Here is a 24,628-nt window from a genome sequence, read left to right as displayed (position 1 = left end):
GGTGCATTATATAAACCGATGCCAGCCTAGTCGATAGATATATACAACAACAATCATACCATAGGCTAGCTTCTAGGGTTTAGCCTCTCTGATCTCGTGGTAGATCAACTCTTGTACTACCCATATCATCAATATTAATCAAGCAGGAGTAGGGTTTTACCTCCATCGAGAGGGCCCGAACCTGGGTAAACATTGTATCCCTTGCCTCCTTTTACCATTGATCCTAAGACGCACAGTTTGGGACCCCCTACGCGAGATCCGCCGGTTTTGACACTAACAAGCATGCTCCTAGGGGAAGGGCTGGTAGGAGTTAACCATTGCGCGATCCCGACCTCCACACAAAGGAAGACAATCAATAAAAAAATAAATCATGCTCCGACTTCATCACATAACGGTTCACCATACATGCATGCTATGGGAATCACAAACTTTAACACAATTATCTCTCAAATTCACAAGTACTCACTAGCATGACTCTAATATCACCATCTTCATCTCTCAAAACAAACATAAAGAACAAAACTTCTCATAGTATTCAATGCACTTTATATGAAAGTTTTTATTATACCCCTCTTGGATGCCTATCATATTAGGACTTTATAACAAAAGCAAATTACCATGCTGTTCTAAAGACTCTCAAAATAATATAGGTGAAGCATGAGAGTTCATCGATTTCTATAAAATAAAACCACCGTCGTGCCCTAAAAAGATATAAGTGAAGCACTAGAGCAAAATTTCCTAGCTCAAAAGATATAAGTGAAGCACATAGAGTATTCTAATAAATCACGATTCATGCGTGTCTCTCCCAAAAGGTGTGTACAGCAAGTATGATTGTGGCAAACTAAAAGGCAAAGACTCAAATCATACAAGGCGCTCCAAGCAAAACAATATCATGTGGTGAATAAAAATATAGCCTCAAGTAAAGTTATCGATAGACGAAGACGAAAGAGGGGATGTGATGTCTACTACGCAACCTTCTTCTTGTAGACATTGTTGGGCCTCCAAGAGCAGAGGTTTGTAGGACAATAGCAAATTTCCCTCAAGTGGATGACCTATGGTTTATCAATCCGTGGGAGGCGTAGGATGAAGATGGTCTCTCTCAAACAACCCTGTAACCAAATAACAAAGAGTCTCTTGTGTCCCCATCACACACAATACAATGGTAAATTGTATAGGTGCACTAGTTCGGCAAAGAGATGGTGATACAAGTGTAATATGGATGGTAGATATAGGTTTTTGTAATCTGAAAATATAAAAACAGCAAGGTAACTAGTGATAAAAGTGAGCTAAAACGGTATTGCAATGCTTCAAAACAAGGCCTAGGGTTCATACTTTCACTAGTGCAAGTTCTCTCAACAATAATAACGTAATTAGATCATATAAAGATCGATCAACATGCAACAAAGAGTCACTCCAAAGTCACTAATATCAGAGAACAAACGAAGAGATTATTGTAGGGTACGAAACCACCTCAAAGTTATTTTTTCTAATCAATCCATTGGGCTATTCCTATAAATGTCACAAACATCCCTAGAGTTCGTAGTAAAATAACACCTTAAGACACACATCAACCAAAACCCTAATGTCACCTAGATACTCCAATGTCGCCTCACGTATCCGTGGGTATGATTATACGACATGCATCACACAATCTCAGATTCATCTATTCAAACCAACACAAAGAACTTCAAAGAGTGACCCAAACTTTCTACCAGAGAGTCAAGACGAAAACATGTGCCAACCCCTATGCATAGATTCCTAAGGTCATGGAGCCCGCAAGTTGATCACCAAAACATACATCAAGTGAATCAATAGAATACCCCATTGTCACCACGAGTATCCCACGCAAGACATACCTCAAGTGTTCTCAAATCCTTAAAGACTCAATCCGATAAGATAACTCCAAAGGGAAAACTCAATCCGTTACAAGAAGGTAGAGGGGGAGTAACATCATAAGATCCAACTATAATAGCAAAGATCGCGGTACATCAAGACCGTGCAATATCAAGAACACGAGAGAGAGATCAAAGACATAGCTACTGGTACATTGATATGTCTCTAACGTATCTATAATTTTTTTATTGTTCCATGCTATTAAATTATCTATTTTGGATGTTTAATGGGCTTTAATATGCTATTATATTTTTTTGGGGGACTAACCTATTATCCGAGGGGACAGTGCCAGTTTTTGTTTTTTGCCTATTTTAGAGTTTTGTAGAAAAGGAATACCAAACGGAGTCCAAACGGTATGAAACCTTCGTGATGGTATTTCTTGGACCGAAAGCAAACCAGAAGACTTGGAGATAAAGTCAGAGATGCAACGAGGAGGCCACGAGGCAGGAGGGCGCGCCTAGGGGGGTAGGCGCGCCCCCACCCTCGTGGGACCCTTGTAGCTCCCCTGACCTAGTTCCTTCGCCTACATATATACTCTTATACCCTAAAATCATCAGGCGGAGCCACGAAACCACTTTTCCACTGCGACAACCTTCTGTACCCGTGAGATCCCATCTTGGGGCCTTTTCCTGTGATCTGCCGGAGGGAGAATCGATCATGGAGGGCTTCTACATCAACACCATTACCTCTCCGATGAAGCGTGAGTAGTTTACCACAGACCTTCGGGTCCATAGTTATTAGCTAGATGGCTTCTTCTCTCTCTCTTTGATTCTCAATACCAAGTTCTCCTCGATGTTCTTGGAGATCTATTCGATGTAATACTCTTTTGCGCTGTGTTTACCGAGATCCGATGAATTGTGGATTTATGAACAAGATTATCTATGAATATTATTTGGTTCTTCTTTGAATTCTTATATGCATGATTTCATACCTTTGCAAAGTCTCTTCGAATTATCAGTTTAGTTTGGCCTACTAGATTGATCTTTCTTGCAATGGGAGAAGTGCTTAGCTTTGGGTTCAATCTTGCGGTGTCCTTTCCCAGTGACAGTAGGGGCAGCAAGGCACGCATTGTATTGTTGCCATTCAGGATAACAAGATGGAGTTTTCATCATATTGCTTGAGTTAATTCCTCTACATCATGTCATCTTGCTTAATGCGGTACTCCATTCTTTATGAACTTAATACTCTAGATGCATGCTGGATAGCGGTCGATGTGTGGAGTAATAGTAGTAGATGCAGGCAGGAGCTGGTCTACTTGGCACTGACGTGATGCCTATGTTCATGATCATTGCCTTAGATGTCATCATAATTATGGGCTTTTCTATCTATTGCTTGATAGTAATTCGTTCATCCACTGTAGTATATGCTATCTCAAGAGAAGCCACTAGTGAAACCTATGCCCCCCGGGTCTCTTTTCCATATTATTGAATCTCGTTTACATCTTGCTAGTTTCTGATCTACTATTTTGCAATCTTTAATTTCCAATCTATAAACCAAAAATATTTACTTTACCGTTTATCTATCTCTATCAGATCTCACTTTTGCGATGATCGTGAAGGGATTGACAACCCCTTTTTTCATGTTTGTTGCAAGTTCTTGATTGTTTGTGCAGGTATTCGGTGACTTGTGCGTCGTCTCCTACTGGATTTATACCTTGGTTCTCAAAACTGAGGGAGATACTTACGCTACTTTGATGCACCACCCTTTTCTCTTCAAGGTAAAACTAACGCAAGCTCAAGAGGTAGCAAGAAGGATTTCTGGTGTCGTTGCCGGCGAGATCTACGTCAAGTCAAGCCATACCAAGTACCCATCATAAACTCTTCTCCCTTGCATTACATTATTCGCCATTCGCCTCTCATTTTCCTCTCGCCCACTTCTAAAATGATTTTCGAAAACCTTTGCCTTTTCTTCGCCCCTCTTCCGTTCGTCTCTTTTCGCTTGCTTCTTGTGTGCTTGTGTGTTGGATTGATTGCTTGTCACGATGGCTCAAGATAATACTAAACTGTGTGACTTTTCCAACACCAACAACAATGATTTTATTAGCACTCCAATTGCTCCTACTACCAATGCTGAATCTTGTGAAATTAATGCCGCTTTGTTGAATCTTGTTATGGAAGATCAATTTTCTGGCCTTCCAAGTGAAGATGCCGCATCCCATCTAAACAATTTCGTTGATTTGTGCGATATGCAAAAGAAGAAAGATGTGGATAATGATATTGTTAAATTGAAGCTATTTGCGTTTTCGCTTAGAGATCGTGCTAAAACTTGGTTCTCATATTTGCCTAAAAATAGTATTGATTCATGGAATAAGTGTAAAGATGATTTCACCTCTAAGTATTTTCCTCCCTTAGGAACAATATTATGAATTTTAAGCAACTTGATCATGAGCATGTTGCACAATCTTGGGAGAGGATGAAATTAATGATGCATAATTGCCCTACACATGGTTTGAATTTGTGGATGATTATACAAAAAATTATGCTAGATTGAATTTTGCTTCTAGAAATCTTTTAGATTTGGCCGTGGGAGGCACTTTTATGGAAATACCTTTAGGAGAAGCTACTAAACTCCTAGATAATATTATGGTTAATTATTCTCAATGGCACACCGAAAGATCCACTAGTAAAAAAGTTCATGCGATTGAAGAGATTAATGTTTTGAGTGGAAAGATGGATGAACTTATGAAATTATTTGCTAATAAAAGTGTTTCTTCCGATCCTAATGACATGCCTTTGTCCACTTTGATTGAGAATACCAATGAATCTATGGATGTGAATTTTGTTGGTAGGAACAATTTTGGTAACAACGTGTATAGATGCAATTTCAATCCTAGGCCGTTTCCTAGTAATTCCTCTAATAATTATGGTAATTCCTACAACAAATCTTATGGAATTTTTAATAATATGCCCTCTAACTTTGAGAATAGTGTTAAAGAATTTATGAGTTCACAAAAGAATTTCAATGCTTTGATTGAAGAAAAGTTGCTTAAGATTGATGAGTTGGCTAGGAACGTGGATAGAATTTCTCTTGATGTTGATTATTTGAAACTTAGATCTATCCCACGTAAGCATGATATCAATGAGTCTCTCAAGGCCATGAGAATTTCCATTGATGAGAGCAAAGAAAGAACCGCTAAGATGCGTGCAAAAAAGTTTGGTTTGTAAAAGCGTGTTCTTCTAGTTTTCATGATAATAATGATGAAGATCTAAAAGTGATTGATGTGACTCCTTTTAAATCTTTGTTTTCCAATATGAATATTGATAAAGATGGGACTGGAGATGAGTCAACTTTAGTTAAAAGGTGTCCCAATGATTCAGAGTTTTTGGATCTAGATGCAAAAATTGATAAAAGTGGGATTGAAGAGGTCAAAACTTTAAGTAGCAATGAACCCACTATTTTGGATTTCAAGGAATTTAATTATGAATATTGTTCTTTAATAGATTGTATTTCCTTGTTGCAATCCGTGTTAAATTCCCCTCATGCTTATAATCAAAACAAAGCTTTTACTAAACATATCATTGATGCTATGATGCAATCTTTCGAAGAAAAGCTTGAACTAGAAGTTTCAATCCCTCGAAAACTTTATGATGAGTGGGAACCTATGAATGCTATGCTTTGTGTGATTTGGGTGCTAGTGTTTCCACGATTCCAAAAACTTTATGTGATGTGCTAGGTTTCCGTGAATTTGATGATTGTTCTTTTATTCTTGGTAGACCTTTCCTTAGAACGATTGGTGCAATTATTGATATGAAAGAAGGAAACATTAGATTCCAATTCCCGTTAAGGAAGGACATGGAACACTTTCCTAGGAATAAAATTAAATTGCCTTATGAATATATTATGAGAGCCACTTATGGATTGCATACCAAAGATGGCAATACCTAGATCTATTCTTGTTTTCATGCCTAGCTAGGGGCGTTAAATGATAGCGCTTATTGGGAGGCAACACAATTTTATTTTTATTATTTACTTTTTGCTCATGTTTAGTAATAACCGACCAAAGAAGACCACTATGGAAGTGAAAGGGGAGGGCAAGAGCGGTTCGAAGACCATAGCCCGATGTGGGTACATTGGCGTCATCGGTGTATGAAATTCACATAATTCATCTAGCCTCTGGTTAGATGTGGTTTTATGTTTTAATTAGTGTTTGTGCCATGTAAAACCTTTGGGAAGACTTGGGTGAAGTCAATGCCATCTTGCTGTAAAAAACAGAAACTTTGTGCTCACGAGAATAGCTTTCATTTTTTATAGAAGAGTGATTCTAAGTTGACTCTTTTTTAATCATATTAATAGACAAATTACTCACTTCCACCAATTTATTTCAGAATTTTTGGAGTTAAATAAGTATTCGAAAGTTACAGGTTACTACAGACTGTTCTGTTTTTGACAGATTCTGTTTTTTGCGTGTTGTTTGCTTATTTTGATGAATCTATGAGTAGTATAGGGGGGTATGAACCATATAGAGGTTGGAATAAAGTAGGTTTTACACCAATATAAATAAATAATGAGTTAACAACATTAACTTAAAGTGGTGATTTATTTTCTTATACTAACGGAGCTCATGAGATATTCTGTTGAATTTTTGTGTTGTGAAGTTTTCAAGTTTTTTGTAAGGATTTGATGGACTTTGGAATAAGGAGTGGCAAGAGCCTAATCTTGGGGATGACCAAGGCACCCCAAGGTAAAATTCAACGACAACCAAAATCCTAAGCTTGGGGATGCCCGGAAGGCATCCCCTCTTTCGTCTTCTTCTATCGGTAACTTTACTTGAGGCTATATTTTTAATCACCAAATGATATGTGTTTTGCTTGGAGCATCTTGTATGATTTGAGTCTTTGCTTTTTAGTTTACCACAACCATCCTTGCTATACAAACCTTTTGGGAGAGACAGACATGAATCATGATTTATTAGAATACTCTATGTGCTTCACTTATATCTTTTGAACTAGACAAGTGCTTCACTTATATCTTTTTAGAGCACGACAGTGGTTTTATTTTAAAGAAATTGTTGAACTCTCATGATTCACTTATATTATTTTGAGAGTCTTTTAGAATAGCATGGTAATTTTCTTTGGTTATAAAATTAGTCCAAATATGATGGGCATCCAATATGGGTATAGTAAAAAAATTCATATGAAGTGCATTGAATACTATGAGAAGTTTAATTCTTTATGATTGTTTTAAGATATGAAGATGGTGATATTAGAGTCATGCTAGTAGAGTAGTTTTGAATTTGAGATATACTTGTGTTAAAGTTTGTGATTCCCGTAGCATGCACGTATGGTGAACCGTTATGTGATGAAGTTGGCACATGATTTATTTATTGATTGTCTTCCTTATGAGTGGCGGTCGGGGACGAGCGATGGTATTTTCCTACCAATCTATCCCCCTAGGAGCATGCATGTAGTACTTTGTTTTGATAACTAATAGATTTTCGCAATAAGTATGTGAGTTCTTTATGACTAATGTTGAGTCCATGGATTATACACACTCTCACCCTTCCATCATTGCTAGCCTCTCTTGTGTCATGCAACTTTCGCCGATACCATACACCCACCATATACCTTCCTCAAAACAGCCACAATACCTACCTATTATGGCATTTCCATAGCCATTCCGAGATATATTGCCATGCAACTTCCACTGTGCCGTTTATTATGACACGCTCCATCATTGTCATATTGCTTTGCATGATCATGTAGTTGACATCGTATTTGTGGCAAAGCCACCGTTCATAATATTTCATACATGTCACTCTTGAATCATTGCACACCCCGGTACATAGCCGGAGGCATTCACATAGAGTCATATTTTGTTGTAATTCTTGAGTTGTAAGTAAATAAAAATATGATGATCTTCATTATTAGAGCATTGTCCCATGTGAGGAAAGGATGATGGAGACTATGATTCCCCCACAAGTCGGGATGAGACTCCGGACGAATAATAATAATAATAATAATAATAATAATAATAATAATAATAATAATAATAATAATAATAATAATAATAATAATAATAATAGTAATAATAATAATAAGGCCATAAAAAAGAGAAGGCCCAAATAAAAAATATGAGAATAAGAGAGAAGGGGCAACGTTACTGTCCTTTTTCCACACTTGTGCTTCAAAGTAGCACCATGATCTTAATGATAGAGAGTCTCCTATGTTGTCACTTTCATATACTAGTGGGAATTTTCATTATAGAACTTGGCTTGTATATTCCAATGATGGGCTTCCTCAAAATGCCCTAGGTCTTCGTGAGCAAGCAAGATGGATGCACACCCACTTAGTTCCTTTTTGAGATTTCATACACTTATAGCTCTAGTGCATCCATTGCATGGCAATCTCTACTCACTCACATTGATATATATTGATGGGCATCTCCATAGCCCGTTGATACGCCTAGTTGATGTGAGACTATCTTCTCCTTTTTGTCTTCTCCACAACCACCATGCTATTCCACCTTTAGTGTTATATTTATGGCTCACGCTCATGTATTGCGTCAAGATTGAAAAAGTTTGAGAAAATCAAAAGTATGAAACAATTGCTTGGCTTGTTATCGGGGTTGTGCATGATTTAAATATTTTGTGTGATGAAGATAGAGCATAGCCAGACTATATGATTTTGTAGGGGTAGCTTTCTTTGGCCATGTTATTTTGAGAAGACATGATTACTTTGTTAGAATGCTTGAAGTATTATTGTTTTTATGTCAATATTAAACTTTTGTCTTGAATCTTTCGGATCTGAATATTCATGCCACAATAAATAAAATTACATTGATAAATATGTTAAGTAGCATTCCACATCAAAAATTATGTTTTTATCATTTACCCACTCGAGGACGAGCAGGAATTAAGCTTGGGGATGCTTGATACATCTCCAACGGATATATAATTTTTGATTGTTCCATGCTATTATATTATCTGTTTTGGATGTTTAATGGGATTTAATATGCTATTTTATATTATTTTTGGGACTAACCTATTACCCGAGGGGCCAGTGCCAGTTTCTATTTTTTTTCCTATTTTAGAGTTTTGCACAAAAGGAATACCAAACGGAGTCCAAACGCAATGAAACCTTCACGATGATCTTTCTTAGACCGAAAGCAAACTAGAAGACTTGGAGATGAAGTCATAGACGCAATGAGGAGGCCACCAGGCAGGAGGGGCGCCTGGGGGTAGGCGCGCCCCCACCCTTGCGGGCCCCTTGTAGCTCCCCTGACCTAGTTCCTTTGCCTGTATATACTCTTATACCCTAAAAACATCCGGGGAGCCACGAAACCACTTTTCCACCGCCGCAACCTTCTGTACCCATGAGATTCCATCTTGGGGCCTTTTCTGGCGATCTGTCGGAGGGGGATTCGATAACGGAGGGCTTCTACATCAACAACATTACCTCCCCGATGAAGCGTGAATAGTTTACCACAGACCTTCGGGTCCATAGTTATTAGCTAGATGGCTTCTTCTCTCTCTTTGATTCTCAATACCAAGTTCTCCTCGATGTTCTTGGAGATCTATTTGATGTAATACTCTTTTCCGGTGTGTTTGCCAAGATCCAATGAATTGTGGATTTATGGACAAGATTATCTATGAATATTGAATTCTTATATGCATGATTTGATATCTTTGCAAGTCTCTTCGAATTATCGGTTTAGTTTGGCCTACTAGATTGATCTTTCTTGCAATAGGAGAAGTGCTTAGCTTTGGGTTCAATCTTGCGGTGTCCTTTTCCAGTAACAGTAGGGGCAGCAGCACGTATTGTATTGTTTCCACCGAGGATAACAAGATGGGGTTTTCATCATATTACTTGAGTTAATTCCTCTACATCATGTCATCTTGCTTAATGCGTTACTCCATTCTTTATGAACTTAATACTCTAGATGCATGCTGGATAGCGGTCGATGTGTGGAGTAATAGTAGTAGATGCAGGCAGGAGTCGGTATACTTGACACGGGACGTGATGCCTATGTTCATGATCGTTGCCTTAGATGTCATCATAATTATGCACTTTTCTATTAGTTGCTCGGCAGTAATTCGTTCACCCACCGTAATATATGCTGTCTCGAGAGAAGCCACTTGTGAAACCTATGGGCCCCGGGTCTCTTTTCCATATTATTGAATCTTGTTTACATCTTGCTAGTTTCTGATCTACTATTTATCAATCTTTACTTTCCAATCTATAAACCAAAAATACCAAAAATATTTACTTTACCGTTTATCTATCTCTATGAGATCTCACTTTTGCGAGTGGCCATGAAGGGATTAACAACCCCTTTATCACGTTGGTTGCAAGTTCTTGATTGTTTGTGCATGCATTCAGTGACTTGTGCGTCATCTCCTACTGGATTGATACATTGGTTCTCGAAACTGAGCGAAATACTTACGCTACTTTGCTGCATCACCCTTTCCTCTGCAAGGGAAAACCAACGCAAGCTCAAGAGGTAGCATACACACCCTAAGCCCCGAGGGTGAACTACTCCCTCCTCATCATGGAGAGCACCGGGATGATGAAGATGGCCACCGGTGATGGTTCCCTCCTCCGACAGGGTGCCGGAACAGGGTCCCGATTGATTTTTGGTGGCTATAGAGGCTTGCGGCAGCGGAACTCCTGATCTCGGTTTTGTTCTAAAAGTTTGGGGGTTTATAGGAGGGGTTGGCATCGGTCTCATGTCAGGGGCCCTACAGGGAGTCCACGAGGCAGGGGTGCACCCTGGGGGGACGCGCCCTCCACCCTCGTGGGGCCCTCATGACTCCCCTCCAGTAGCTTTTTGTTCCAGTATTTTTTACATTTTTCAAAAAAAAATCTCCGTTGATTTTCAATGCATTCTGAGAACTTTTATTTTTGCACAAAAACAACACCACGTTAGTTCTGCTGAAAATATCGTCAGTCCGGGTTAGTTCTTATCAAATCATACCAAAATCATGTAAAAATATTATAAACATGGCATGAATACATCAAAAATTATAGATACGTTGGAGACGTATCAAGCACCCCAAGCTTAATTCCTGCTCGTCCTCGAGTACGTAAATGATAAAACATAATTTTTGATGTGGAATGCTACCTATCATATTTATCAATGTAATCTTCTCTATTGTGGCATGAATGTTCGGATCCATAAGTTTCAAAACAAAAGTTTAATATTGACATAAAAACAATAATACTTCAAGCATACTAACAAAGCAATCATGTATTCTCAAAATAACATGGCCAAAGAAACCTATCCCTACAAAATCATATAGTCTGGCTATGCTCTATCTTCATCGCACAAAATATTTAAACCATGCACAACCCTGATGACAAGCCAAGCAATCGTTTCATACTTTTGATGTTCTTAGTCTTTTTCAATCTTCACGCAATACATGAGTGTGAGCCATGGATATAGCACTATGGTGGAAGAGAATATGGTGGTTGTGGAGAAGACAAAAAGGAGAAGATAGTCTCACATCAACTAGGCATATCAACGGGCTATGGATATGCCCATCAATAGATATCAATGTGAGTGAGTAGGGATAGCCATGCAACGGATGCACTAGAGCTATAAGTGTATGAAAGCTCAAAAGGAAACTAAGTGGGTGTGCATCCAACTCGCTTGCTCACGAAGACCTAGGGTATTTTGAGGAAGCCCATCATTGGAATATACAAGCCAAGTTTTATAATGAAACCTTCCCACTAGTATTTGAAAGTGACAACATAGGAGACTCTCTATCATGAAGATCATGGTGCTACTCTGAAGCACATAGCATTGCCCCTTCTCTCTTTTTCTCTCATTTTTTTGGGACCTCGCTTTTATTTGGCCTCTTTTTTTATTTTTTGTCCCGAGTCTCATCCCGACTTGTGGGGGAATCATAGTCTCCATCATCCTTTCTTCACTGGGACAATGCTCTAATAGTGATGATCATCACACTTTTATTTACTTACAACTCAAGAATTACAACTCGGTACTTAGAACAAAATATGACTCTATATGAATGCCTTCGGCGGTGTACCGGAATGTGCAATGAATCAAGAGTGACATGTATGAAATAATTATGAAAGGTGGCTTTGCCACAAATACAATGTCAACTACATGATCATGCAAAGCAAATGAAAATGACGAAGTGTGTCATACTAAACAGAACGGTGGAAAGTTGCATGGCAATATATCTCGGAATGGCTAGCCATAATAGTTAGGTATGGTGGCTGTTTTGAGGAAGGTATATGGTGGGTGTATGGTACCGGAGAAAGTTGCGCGCTACAAGAGAGGCTAGCAATGGTGGAAGGGTGAGAGTGCGTATAATCCATGTACTCAACATTAGTCATAAAGAACTCACATACTTATTGCAAAAATCTATTAGTCATTGAAACAAAGTACTACGCGCATGCTCCTAGGGGATAGATTCGTAGGAAAAGATCATCGCTCGTCCCCGACCGCCACTCATAAGGAAGACAATCAATAAATAAAGCATGCTCCGACTTCATCACATAACGGTTCACCATACGTGCATGCTACGGGAATCACAAACTTTAACACAAGTATCTCTCAAATTCACAACTACTCACTAGCATGACTCTAATATCACCATCTTCATATCTCAGAACAATCATAAGGAATCAAACTTCTCTTAGTATTCAATGCACTTTTTATGAAAGTTTTTATTATATCCTCCTTGGATGCCTATCATATTAGGACTAAATTCATAACCAAAGAAAATTACCATGCTATTTAAGACTCTCAAAATAATATCAGTGAAGCATGAAAGTTCATCAATTTCTTCAAAATAAAACCACCGCCGTGCTCTAAAAAGATATAAGTGAAGCACTAAAGCAAACAACAAACTACTCCAAAAGATATAAGTGAAGATCAATGAGTAGTTGAATAATTATGTAACAATGCAAAGACTCTCTAACATTTAAAAATTTCAGATCTTGGGATATTATTCAAACAGCAAGCAAAACAAAATAAAATGACATGACTCTCCAAGCAAAACACATATCATGTGGTGAATAAAAATATAGCTCCAAGTAAGGTTACCGATGAACGAAGACGAAAGAGAGGATGCCATCCGGGGCATCCCCAAGCTTAGGCTCTTGGTTGTCCTTGAACATTACCTTGGGTGCCTTGGTCATCCCCAATCTTAGGCTCTTGCCACTCCTTATTCCATAGTCCATCGGATCTTTACCCAAAACAAGAAAACTTCACAACACAAAACTCAACAAAAAACTCGTAAGCTTCGTTAGTATAAGAAAATAAATCACCACTTTTGTTAATGTTGTGAACTCATTCTAAATTCATATTGGTGTAATATCTACTGTATTCCAACTTCTCTATGGTTCATACCCTCCGATACTACTCACAGATTCATCAAAATAAGCAAACAACACATAGAAAACAGAATCTGTCAAAAACAGAACAATATGTAGTAATCTGTAACTCTCGAATACTTCTGTAACTCCAAAATCCATACAAATTAGGAACTCCTGAGAAATTTGTGTATCAACCCATAGCAAAAAGAATCAGATCAAAAGCACGTTTCTGTGAATTATCAAAACTAATTTACTGCGCGAAAAAGTTTCTGATTTTCAGCAGGATCAACACAACTATCACCGTAAGCTATCCCAAAGGTCTTACTTGGCACTTTATTGAAACAAAAGCTATAAAACATGATTACTACATTATATTAATCATGTTAACACACAAGAACAGTAGGGATAAATATTAGGTTGTCTCCCAACAAGCGTTTTTCTTTAATGCCTTTTTAGCTAGGCATGATGATTTCAATGACGCTCACATGAAAGATAAGAATTGAAACACAAAGAGAGCATCATGAAGCATATGACTAACACATTTAAGCTTAACCCACTTCCTATGCATAGGGATGTTGTGAGCAAACAACTTATGGGAACGAGAATCAATAGCATAGGAAGGTAAAACAAGCAAATCTTCAAGATATTCAACACATAGAGAGGAAACTTGATATTATTGCAATTCCTACAAGCATATATTCCTCCCTCATAATAGTTTTAAGTAGCATCATGAATGAATTCAACAATATAACTATCACATAAAGCATTATTTTCATGGGCCACAAGCATATAAATTTTACTACTCTCCACATAAGCAAAATTCTTCTCATTCATAGTAGTGGGAGCAAACTCAACAAAATAACTATCATGTGAGGCGTAATCCAATTGAAAATTAAAATCAAGATGACAAGTTTCATGGTTATCATTATTATTTCTAGCATACATGTCATCACAATAATCATCATAGATAGCAACTTTGTTCTCATAATCAATTGGAACGTCTTCCAAAATAGTGCATTCATCACTAAATAAAGTCATGACCTCTCCAAATCCACTTTCATAATTATCACAACACCCTCCAAAATAGTGGGATAACTACTTCCTAAAGTTGACACTCTTCCAAACTCACTTTCATCATAAATAGGAGGCATGCTTTCATCAAAACTTGGGGGACTAAAAGTATCATCTTCATTAAACATATCACCCCCAAGCTTGTGGCTTTGCATATCATTAGCATCATGGATATTCAAAGAATTCATACTAACAACATTGCAATCATGCTCATCCTTCAAAAATGTAGTGCCAAACATTTTAATGCATTCTTCTTCTAACACTTGGGCACAATTTTCCTTTCCATAATTTTCATGAAACACATTAAAGAGATGAAGCATATGAGGCAACCTCAATTCCATTTTTTTGTAGTTTTCTTTTATAGACTAAACTAGTGATAAAAAAAGAAACGAAAAGATTTGATTGCAAGATCTAAAGATATACCTACAAGCACTAACCTCCCCGGCAATGGCGCCTGAAAAGAGCTTGATGTCTACTACACAACCTTCTTCTTGTAGACGTTGTTGGGCCTCCATGTGCAGAGGTTTGTAGGACACTAGAAAATTTCCCTCAAGTGGATAACCTAAGATTTAACAATCCGTGGGAGGCGTAGGATGAAGATGGTCTCTCTCAATCAATGCTGCAACCAAATAACAAAGAGTCTCTTGTGTCCCCAACACACCCAATACAATGGTAAATTGTATAGGTGCACTAGTTCGGCGAAGAGATGGTGATACAAGTGCAATATGGATGGCAGATATAGGTTTTTGTAATCTGAAAACATACAAACTGCAAGGTAACTAGTGATAAAAGTGAGCTAAAACGATATTACAATGCTTCGAAACAAGGCCCAGGGTTCATACTTTCACTAGTGCAAGTTCTCTCAACAATAATAACATAATTAGATCATATAACAATCCCTCAACATGCAAGAAAGAGTCACTCAAATGTCACTAATAGTGGAGAACAAACGAAGAGAGTACTGTAGGGTATGAAACCACCTCAAAATTATTCTTCCCGATCAATCCATTGGGCTATTCCTATAAGTGTCACAAAAAGCACTAGAGTTCATAGTAAAATAACACCTTAAGACACACATCAACCAAAACCCTAATGTCACCTAGATACTCCAATGTCACCTCAAGTATCCGTGGGTATGTTTATACGAAATGCATCACACAATCTCAGATTCATCTATTCAAACCAACACAAAGAACTTCAAAGAGTGCCCCAAAGTTTCTTCTGGAGAGTCAAGATGAAAACGTGTGCCAACCCCTATGCATAGATTCCCAAGGTCATGGAACCCCAAAGTTGATCACCAAAACATACATCAAGTGAATCAATAGAATACCCCATTGTCACCACGGGTATCCCATGCAAGACCATCAAGTGTTCTCAAGTCCTTAAAGACTCAGTCCGGTAAGATAACCTCAAAGGGAAAACTCAATCCATTACAAGAAGGTAGAGGGGAGAAACATCATAAGATCCAACTATAATAGCAAAGCTTGCGGTACATCAAGATCGTGCCATATCAAGAACACAAGAGAGAGAGAGATCAAACACATAGTTACTGGTACATACCCTCAGCCCCGAGGGTGAACTACTCCCTCCTTGTCATGGAGAGCGCCTGGATGATGAAGATGGCCACCGGTGATGGTTCCCCCTCCGACAGGGTGCCGGAACAGGGTCCCGATTGGTTTTTGGTGGCTACAGAGGCTTGAAGTGGCGGAACTCCTGATCTAAGTTTTGCTCTAGAAATTTGGGGATTTATAGGAGGGGTTGGCGTCAGTCTCATGTCAGGCAGCCCCACAGGGAGTCCACGAGGCAGGAGGTGCGCCCTAGGGGGCTCCCTCCACCCTCGTGGGGCCCTCATGATTCCCCACTGGTAGCTTTTTGTTCCAGTATTTTTTACATTTTCCAAAAAAAAATCTTCGTTGATTTTCAGCTCATTCCGAGAACTTTTATTTCTGCACAAAAACAACACCACGGTAGTTCTGCTGAAAACAGCGTCAGTCCAGGTTAGTTCTAATGAAATCATACCAAAATCATGGGAAAAAAATTATAAACATGGCATGAATACATCAAAAATTATAGATACGTTGGAGACGTATCAGGATGCCTTTCGGGGCATCCCCAAGCTTAGGCCCTTGGTTGTCCTTGAATATTACCTTGGTGGTGCCTTGGGCATCCCCAAGCTTAGGCTCTTGCCACTCCTTATTCCATAGTCCATCAAATCCTTACCCAAAACTTGAAAACTTCACAACACAAAACTCAACAGAAAATCTTATAAGCTCCGTTAGTATAAGAAACTAAATCACCACTTTAAGGTATTTTTGCAAACTCATTATTTATTTATATTGGTGTAATATATACTGTATTCAAAGTTTTCCATGGTTCATACCCCCCCCCCCCCCCCGCACGATACTACCCATAGATTCATCAAAATAAGCAAACGACACGTAGAAAACAGAATCTGTCAAAAACAGAACAGTATGTAGTAATCTGGAACTCTCGAATAATTCTGTAAATCCAAAAATTCTGAAAAATTTGTACAACCTAAGAAATTTGTGAACCAATCCAGAGCAAAAAGAATCAGATAAAAGCACGTTTTAATAAAATCCAGGAAATTATTTACTGGGCAAAAATATTTCTGTTTTTCAGCAGGATCAATACAACTGTCACCGTAAGCTATCCTAAAGGTTTAACTTGGCACAAACACTAATTAAAACACAAAACCACATCTAACCATAGGATAGATGAATTATTTGTTACTAAACAGGAACAAAAATTAAAGAACAAAAAATAAAATTGGGTTGCCTCCCAACAAGCACTATTGTTTAACGCCCTTAGCTAGGCATAAAACACGAATAGATCTTGGTATTGTCATCTTTGGTATGCAATCCATAAGTAGCTCTCATAATAGATTCATATGGAAATTTAATTTTATTTCTAGGAAAGTGTTCCATGCCGTTCCTTAACAGAAATTGGAATCTAATGTTTCCTTCTTTCATATCAATAATTGCACCAATCGTTCTAAGGAATGGTCTACCAAGAATAATAGGACATGTAGGATTGCAATCTATATCAAGAATAATGAAATCTACGGGCACATAATTCCTATTTGCAACAATAAGAACATTATTAATCCTTCCCATAGGTTTCTAGTGGAATCCATAAGATGCAAATTTAAAGAACAATCATCAAATTCACGGAAACCTAACATATCACATAAAGTTTTTGGAATCGTGGAAACACTAGCACCCAAATCACACAAAGCATGGCACTCATAATCTTTAATCTTAATCTTAATAGTAGGTTCCCACTCATCGTAAAGTTTTCTAGGGATAGAAACTTCCAATTCAATCTTTTCTTCAAAAGATTGCATCATAGCATCAACGATATGTTTACTAAAAGCTTTGTTTTGATTATAAGAATGAGGAGAATTCAACATGGATTGCAACAAGGAAATACAATCTACTAAATAACAATTATCATAATTAAATTTCATGAAATCCAAAAGAGTGGGTTCATTGCTACTTAAGTCTTGACCTCTCCAATCCCACTTTTATCAATTTTTGCATCTAGATCTAAAAACTCTGAATCGTTGGGACGCCTTTCAACTAAAGTTGACTCATCTCTAGTCCCATCTTTATCAAGATTTACATTGGAAAACAAAGATTCAATAGGATTCACATCAATCACTTTAAGATCTTCATTATTATTTTCATGAAAACTAGAAGAACACGCTTTTATAAACCGATCCATTTTAGCACGCATCTTAGTAGTTCTTTCTTTGCACTCATCAATGGAAATTCTCATGGGTTTGAGAGACTCATTGATATCATGCTTAGGTGGAATAGATCTAAGTTTCAAAGAGTCAACATCAAGAGAAATTTTTCTTCAATCAAAGCATTGAAATTCTTTTACGAACTCATAAATTCTTTAACACTAATCTCAAAATCAGAGGGCATCTTATTAAAATTTCCATAAGAATTGCTGTAGGAATTACCATAATTATTAGAGGAATTACTAGGAAACGGCCTAGGATTAAAATTACCTCTATACGCGTTATTACCAAAATTGTTCCTACCAACAAAATTAACATCCATAGATTCATTATTATTCTCAATCAAAATGGACAAGGGCATATCATTAGGATCAAAAAAGCACTCTTACTAGCAAATAATTTTATAAGTTCATCCATCTTTCGATTCGAAACATTAATCTCTTCAATCGCATGCACTTTTTTACTAGTTGTAACATCCCAAATTTTCAATTTGGAATGTTATACATTAGATCATTATTGCATATCATATTTTATTGCATTTTGGCTTGATCCTAGAAATTCTACGCAACTCAAGGACCCACTAAGAGAGTTGGGGATTTTGTTATTTTCATATTTGAGTTTCTCAAAAAATTTAAAATAGGATCGTTTGGTTTTAAATATTTTTCTCTCTGTATATTTCATTTACAAAATAAAAGAGAGGGAATAAAATGACTTTCCGAAAATAAATGAAATACTAGAGGAAAAATATTAAAATCAAATAAGTATTTTATTTGGGAGTTTTATTGCAATTTTATTTGAATTAGAAAATTGCACGTTTTCAAAAATTGCATTTTTAGGCCAAGAAAATGTTCATCTTGTTCTAAATATTTTTATTTAGACGGTGAAAATTTGTTTTGGCATTTTTAGATTTTTATTTATTTTTCTAGGATTTATTTAAGTTTCGGCGGAATTATTTGAAAAAAAAAAGTTCTTCGCGGACCTGCGCCGCCGCCTCGCCCGAGTGTGGCCGAGCCGGACTCCAGCCGGAGTCCGGGCTGCTGCCGCCGCCGCCGCTTGGGGGTGCCCCCTCCCCCAAGTCGGACGCCCCCCCTCCCCCCCGACCCCCTATAAGTACCCCACCCCGCTGCCACTTCACACCCACCCCTAGCCGCCTCCGCCGCCGCCACAGCCGCCGCACGCGCCTCGCCGCCCAAACCCATCGACGCCCCACTGGAGCCCCGCCGCCCCGCCGGACCTTGATGACCCGCAAGTATACGGGATAATTGTAGCCTCTTTTGATAAGTAAGAGTGTCGAACCCAAAGAGGAGCTAAAGGTAGAATAAATATTCTCTCAAGTCCTATCTGCCACTGATACGACTCTATGCACGCTTAGTGTTCGCTTTACCTAGAACAAGTATGAAACTAGAAGTACTTTGTAGGTGTTGTTGGATAGGTTTGCAAGATAATAAAGAACACGTAAATAAAAAGTAGGGGCTGTTTAGATAAAGACACAACTAAGTTAGTTTTAGTAGAGAGCTTTTTGTCACGAGAAAGTTATCTGTCCCTAGGAAATCGATAACTAGACCGGTAATCACTATTGCAATTATATTTGAGGGAGAAGCATAAGCTAACATACTTTCTCTTCTTGGATCATATGCACTTATGATTGGAACTCTAGCAAGCATCCGCAACTAGTAAAGATCATTAAGGTAAAACCCAACCATAGCATTAAAGCACCAAGTCCCCTTTATCCCATACGCAAACAACCTACTTACTCGGGTCTGTGCTTCTGTTCACTCACGCCACCCACCATAAGCAAATCACGAACATATTGCAAACCGTACAGCTTAGACCTTGAATCTTCTTAAATATTTACTTGGGTTGCCTCGGGAATCCCCAAACTTGAGCTCTTGCCTCTCTTCCTTTTCCTCATATCGAAACCTCCTCGATTAGACACTTCATCCACACAAAATTTCAACGGAAAACTCGGTAAGATCCGTTAGTATAATAAAGCAAATCACCACTCTAAGTACTGTTGAAAACCAATTCATATTTTGTTTTTGCATTGTGACTACTGTAATATATCTTTTCCATGGCTTAATCCACTGATAGGAATTGATAGTTTCATCAAAACAAGCAAACTATGCATCAAAAACAGAATCTTTCAAAAACAGAACAGTTTGTAGCAATATGAACATTCACCATACTACTGGTACCCCAAAAATTCTACCAAAATTAGGAAACATAAACAATTTGTACATAAAGACAGTTCAAAAGGAATCAGAACCATTTGACGTTCCAGTTAAAAATGTAAAATCACGCACTACAGCCAAAGTTTCTGTCCTGCACCGTACAAACCAACAAGCATTGTAAAAATCCTAAAGGCAAACCTTAGCACATTATTTTTATAATACAATGGAATTGTACAAGGGGATAATTATTTTTTATGAAAAGTTTCTGTAATCAAGATTCACAAAGTTTCCATGAGCATGAACAAAGTTCAAGGCTAGCTCCCACTTCAACAATGCTTGTCTTTCTCACTTTCACTTTCCTTTTTGAAAAGTTTTCGGTTCCCCACTTTATTTTTTTGTTTTTAAACTATATGAAAGCACTCAACAGAAATAAATGACTCTCTAAAACTTTTGGGTTGTCTCCCTGGCAGCGCTTTCTTTAAAGCCATTAAGCTAGGCATAAAGTGCTCAAGTAATGGATCCACTCGGATCCCAAGGTATATCAAAGCCAATTTTAATTAACAATGATTTGTAATTTAGTAGCGAGCACAAAGTAACATATATCAAGCAATGACGAAGTATAACTCTCTTCCTATGCATCGGCATGTCATAAAAGAACAATTCATGCACACCAAGTAAATGCCAATGCATAGTATAAGCAGTTTCTTGCAATTTTATCATATTGGAAACATAGAGAGGTGGAGATATAGTTCCTCTCTCATAATAATTGCAAGTAGGGGCAGCAATCACATGCATATTATATCTATCAAAATCATCATGTGCAATAGTAAAAGGCAACCCATCAATATAATCCTTAATAAGCACAAACTTCTTTGATATAGTTTAGTGTGGAGAATTCAAAAACATAATAGGACTATCATGCGTGGGTGCAATAGCAAAAATTTCATGTTTAACATAAGGAACTATAGCAAGTTCATCTCCATAAGCATAATTCATATTGGCATCTTGGCCACAAGTATAGCAAGCATCATCAAAAAGCGATATTTCAAGAGAATCAACAGGATCATAACAATCATCATAGCAATCATCCTTCGGTAAGCACGAAGGGAAATTAAACAATGTATGAGTTGAAGAGTTACTCTCATTAAGAGGTGGGCACAGATAGCTAATCCTCTCTTCCTCCTTTTGTTCTTCGCTCTCCTCATCATCTTTTTCATCCAATGAGCTCACAGTTTCATCAATTTCTTCTTCCATAACTTCCTGCAAAATATTAGTCTCTTCTTGGACAGCGGAGACTTTCTCAATAAATGCATCAATATTGTAATTGTATTCATAATTTTCATAGCAATATCTAAGTATAGCAAAATTTCCGGGTCTATAAAATGAATCATCAAAATCGTCAAACGCTTTAAACATAGATTCAATCTCATAAGCACCCATAAAAGCAACAAATTCTTCTATTTGTTCCACATCATAGTAATCATAGATACCATTAGCATAAGAAGCTAAGGTTTCATTATCATTAAATTTGCATGAAAAGGGAAGGTGTGGAGCCTTCATCCTAGAGCAGCAAGTATAATCATGCATCAAGCATAGTTGACGAGCATACCAACGTAACATATGAATTTGATGCCATAATAGTTTCCCTTTTTGTGTCAAGCGATAATCCCTAAAGTATTCACGTTGATCCAACGTGTCTCCCAAAACATAATTGAATGGGGTTTTCTCAAGATTATCAAAGTAGTACATAATATCTTGAACATAACGAGCATCGAGGGTTTTAGGAGGTTCCCCATCTCCATGAGTAGCAAGTACACCTAATTTTTTTGGTATTTCGTGTTCCATATCCATAACAAAAGATAGATAACAACTTAGAAAAGCAAATAAAAATTACTTAGTGATAAGGCAAACAAGCACACACGAGAATATTCACCCCACGCTCTGACTCCCCGGCAACGGCGCTAGAAAAAGGTCTTGATGACCCGCAAGTATACGGGATAATTGTAGCCTCTTTCGATAAGTACGAGTGTTGAACCCAACGAGGAGCTAAAGGTAGAATAAATATTCTCTCAAGTCCTATCTGCCACTGATACGACTCTACGCACACTTAGTGTTCGCTTTACCTAGAACAAGTATGAAACTAGAAGTACTTTGTAGGTGTTGTTGGATAGGTTTGCAAGATAATAAAGAACATGTAAATAAAAAGTAGGGGCTGTTTAGATAAAGACACAACTAAGTCAGTTTTAGTCAAGAGCTTTTTGTCACTAGAAAGTTATTTGTCCCTAGGCAATTGATAACTAGACCGGTAATCACTATTGCAATTTTATTTGAGGGAGAAGCATAAGCTAACATACTTTCTCTTCTTGGATCATATGCACTTATGATTGGAACTCTAGCAAGCATCCGCAACTACTAAAGATCATTAAGGTAAAACCCAACCATAGCATTAAAGCATCAAGTCCCCTTTATCCCATACGCAAACAACCTACTTACTCGGGTCTGTGCTTCTGTTCACTCTCGCCACCCACCATAAGCAAATCATGAACATATTGCAAACCATACTATGGCAACCGGTTTTTCCGGGTGTTAATTCCCAGAAAATGGCCGTTATGCTCACCAGCCCCAGGATAACTGTTAGCTGATGAGGCACCAACTTGATACAGAAATTCCAAGCAAAACACAAAATATGTAGTACAAGACCATTCTGGCCTGTGAGTACAACAAATGGTTTCTAGTGGTTGATGGCGGAAGCGGGTTGTGAATCATCAGTGTATATGGGACTCCATTTCCCACAGGAACAGCTGACCAGGTTAACTCCTATCTTCGCGGGGCTGCTATCACCATTGCGTGGGTTCTGGGGCTGTCAACATGGTCGCTCCTTTCTGCGCAAGAAATCTGGCCAAGACAATAGCCAGGGACAAGCCTGTGAGTACTTTGAATGTACTCGCAAACATTATGAACACGGGTATAATATAATAATGATGTGCTAAAAATATTTTATACTCATGACGTCAGTCACAAAAGATAAGTATAACTCTGATGCGTGTAAGCATGTTATATATATGAATATGCAATATCATAGAAGTGTTAAAAATATTATGAAATAAATAACAAGCATGCCACAGTCGGGCGTTTGAGCGACACCACATAAAGGGCTTTAAAAGAAATGCCACAGTCGGGCGACTGAGCGACACCACATAAAGGGCTTTAAGAGAAATGCCACAGTCGGGCGTCTGAGCGACACCACATAAAGGGCTTTAAAAGAAATGCCACAATCGGGCGTCTGAGCGACACCACATAAAGGGCTTTAAAAGAAATGTCACAGTCGGGCGTCTGAGCGACACCACATAAAGGGCTTTAAAAGAAACAATCATAGTGAATATACCGGAGGTAAACCATCCCAGGGATATTCGATAATATCAAAAGTATCACGGGTTAGTCCACAACAAAATAATAATCATCATTATCACATGTCACAAGTTGTAATATCAGTTCTGATTTAACAGTTTCACCTCTGAAGACCGACACTAAGACCGACACTCGACCCATCCCAGACTGTAATCCTTAACCATGGACACGGCTATTCGAATAGGTTTTATCTCTGCAGAGGGTGTACTCTTTACCCGCGAGTAACGGATTTTTTAGTCCATCGGGAATAATTCCGTCTACGGTCTTTTTGTTGAAAACACACCTAACTTGCACACACCAGCTTAACTCACACGTGTCTGGAATCACCCACGACACCTGTCAAGCAAACTCTAAGTGGGGAGGCTACAACCTCGCGTAGCATGGGATCAAATTTGTATCGCGCGCTCTAAGGGGTGGCCTCCCCTCTCGGTCTCAACCCGAAACACCCATGCCCCCGGACCAGGTGGCCTGCCTACCAGCTACAACCGGTATCTTCCACCCTGGCCTCTCTGTACGGTGTGTGCTAGAAAGAGGTTAACAACTTCCTGAACCGTACTCTACTTGCTGTAGAGATGAGTGGTAGTACGAAACGAGTATGGGGGTTACTGGAACAAGACTCGATCTACGGACGACTCAGGAGGTTTATAATCTTCCCTGCATGATTAGCATAACAATATATTTCAACCAACAGAGTCACCGCTCATATTACCTTACCATGCCATACCAGACATAACCGTCCCGACGGAGACCGGCGACAAACTCATGCCTACCCAAGGCAGAGGTTTTGCCGGGTTCCTGCCGGTATGCATGCAAGGCACATGAGGATGATTATCATCACAAGTGTGTTCATTTCCAACAGCATGGAAATCACTAACATGCACCCATGCATATGATCATATCACATGAAATAACAAGTTTCTCTAAAGTGAGGTGATGTTATAAATGTGTCATCAAACACACAAAAATATTTATGCCGGGATTCAGAATTCTTGCCTTCAGGTCATGGGAAGGCAGGGTGCATTTCAAACTCTTGAAAT

Source organism: Triticum aestivum, chromosome 3B, assembly GCF_018294505.1.
Source record: "Triticum aestivum cultivar Chinese Spring chromosome 3B, IWGSC CS RefSeq v2.1, whole genome shotgun sequence".
Classification (NCBI taxonomy): domain Eukaryota; kingdom Viridiplantae; phylum Streptophyta; class Magnoliopsida; order Poales; family Poaceae; genus Triticum; species Triticum aestivum.
Note: the sequence above shows the minus strand (reverse complement) of the source record.